Genomic DNA, 2985 nt, shown 5'->3' with positions numbered 1-2985 from the left:
AGATTTTTGTCTTTTTTATTGGAATTTTGAGGCTTCAAGAGGATATTTTCATCTGTTCATTCATTCAACAAATTTTTACTGAGCAAGTGGTATAGGAGTGCAAGTGATAAATCTGTGAACAAAACAGATTAAAATGTTTTCAGTTTCATTTTTGTTTTGTTTGTTCTTCTTTTCTTGGACCTCTGTGAGCACTGTCCATCTGAAAACTAGAGTCTTTTAAAATTCAAGGAAATGTGTTATTATTTGTATTTTTATTTTACTCAAAGAAGCAAGGTATAAGAGTTAAAGGAAAAGATTTTTCATACTTTCCATCTCTTTTTTTTTCAGCTCTAAACTCTGGGAGATTATCTCATTTTATCTTTTAGGTTATCAGCTTGATCTTTTTCCCCACCAATTTCATAATCAACTTAGTCCTTTTTTTTTTTAATTTTGCCATTTTTTTAAAATTTCTATGTATTCTTTCTTGAACTCTGCTTTCTCCTTTTATATAGTTGCCTGGTTTTTCCTAAATACTAAATATACAATATAAATATATAATATAAATATACAATATTTTCCTGAATATCTCTGGGAATAGAATTTAAACTTTTAAAGTTCTCTCCTGTTCCTTGAATTACCTGTTTTCTCCCGGATCAATTATCATTTCACCTTTGGTCTTCCATTTCACATTGTTTGCTTTCCTCCTGTGTCTGGTGAGCTGTTCTCTCTTCCTATTTATCAATGATGGATGATATTAGTTAACATAGGCAACTGAGACAGGTTTTCTCTATGGTTGTATAGGTCCATTTCTCCAGGGGGCTCTCCCTTGAAAACTGACAGTAAAAAAGTAGACAGAATTGTGTTTACAGGCAGCCAATATGGGTGAGAAACCAAGAACTCCTTCAAATACCAAATTATGAATGACTTTTTAGTGTATTTTACCCTGGAAGAGTTGGCCTCCTCCTCCTCCTCCTCCCCCTCCTCTTCTTGCTGTCCTCTTCCTTCTTCTTCATTTTGTTTTATTTTACAAGCCTACAGTTATCTTAAATCCTGTGCTACACTTTCTCTCAGGCATGAGTAATCCCTCTAGGAGCCTCATGCAAGCCTATTGTTGGCTAGAAGCATTAATAATGTGGGGCCTGAGGATAAAGCAACCGCTCCCATAGCCCCAGTTTAAGGAGTGGAAGAACAGCACTAACAGTTAGGACTTGGAATATAATTTGCAGGCCTTGGTGCAGAATGAAAGTACAGGGTTCCTTGTTTAAAAATTACTCAGAATTTCGAGACAATAGCAGGGCATTAAACCAAGTAGAGGCCCCTTCTAAGCACAGGGTACTATGCAGCTGTACAGGTCGCACGCCTGTCAAGATGGCCCTGACTCCCAGGTAAGCATTTCTCCAAGCTCTTCTACCAATAAATACGCTTAAACTCCTTGCCATTACCATTTTTCTGTTTTTCTACTGTTCTGCTTCTTCCATCAATACAACACCTTTTTTTTTTTTTTAAAGATTTTATTTTTTCCTTTTTCTCCCCAAAGCCCCCCCCGATACATAGTTGTATATTCTTCGTTGTGGGTCCTTCTAGGTGTGGTATGTGGAACGCTGCCTCAGCGTGGTTTGATGAGCAGTGCCATGTCTGCACCCAGGATTCGAACCAACGAAACACTGGGCCGCCTGCAGCGGAGCGCACGAACTTAACCGCTCGGCCACGGGGCCAGCCCCGATACAACACCTTTTGCTTTCTATCATTCAGGAATTCCTCAGATCTTCTGGTCTACTGACGGTACCTTTCCTCACTTTCCAAAGATTTTTTGGTTTTATCATTTTGGAAAGTGTATTTTCTGTTATTTTGAATCTTCGAGAAGAAGAGGAAATAGATGTCCATTTGAACCAAAACCCAGATTCTTCTAATAACAAATGTTTAAGTAACCAGAAATATGTGGGCAGTAATCTGCTTTTAAAACTATCCAATCCCTTCTGATTTGTTAACCTTAGTAGTAGCAACTAGAGCTTAAGTTTAGAAACACTAAAATAATACATTGCTGGGGCACTTGTGTACTTCCCCTTAAAAAGTTTCACATCATTTCTTATAGGAACTCATTTTAAAAATAAACTTGGATATCAATTAAGTTGTCAGGCTTCAAAGTTGGTGGAGTTTCCTATTGTACAAAGAAGCATCACTTTACCAGGAAAGTCAGCTATTTTTAAGGTCCATTTTTCTTCAGCAAATGATGTGGTTTATACACAGAGATAAATGAACCCTATAAATCTGAGAGGAGGAAAGGAATTTTCTGATTTACATTATTATTTTTTTCTCTTTATGCGCACATCTTCGCAAACTCCACCACCATCAAAAGACGAAAGGCTTCACTGACACTTTAGCACCTGGTAAAGCCCTTAAAGGAGAAGAGACTCTCATTTGCCCCTCTAAAACCCACTGCAATTTTATTGAAATGATTTATCAGAAAGTGTTCAGAGTCCTAGGATTTCCTTTACATGAACATATTGTTTTCTGAGAGTTTTCCTTTTTGAAGGACGACTGCATTTAGCTGTTTCTAGCTACACTCTGTCAATTAGGGAGAAGTGGACTTTACAATGAAACATGACATGAGAACCATTGTTTCATGTCACTCTTACTTCATAACTTTGAAACAAGCCATTGACTTCACAAAATTTTTCCTTGCAACTTACAGAAATGAAAATTGACAAGGAAAGTGAGACACAACAATATCATATTTTTTCTGGAAATAATACAAGTAGGTACACTATTTTCAATGGACAGAGCAAGAGCCTTAAACATAATCCACATCTTTTGACCCAACAATTCAATTCTGGGAATCTACCCAAAAAATAATCTGAAAAGCACATTGCATACCACGTATGCTAATTTCCATTTTTTTCATAATACCAAAAGTAGTGTACTCTAAGAAGTGTCTAAGTATGGCTTCCCTTTAAAACAGAGCCTGAGACACAGACTTGGGCGGGTTGCTTATTTGAAAAGTAACTC

Source organism: Equus przewalskii, chromosome 2 (assembly GCF_037783145.1).
Source record: "Equus przewalskii isolate Varuska chromosome 2, EquPr2, whole genome shotgun sequence".
In the NCBI taxonomy this organism is placed as follows: Eukaryota; Metazoa; Chordata; class Mammalia; order Perissodactyla; family Equidae; genus Equus; species Equus przewalskii.
This window is presented reverse-complemented; position numbering follows the sequence as displayed.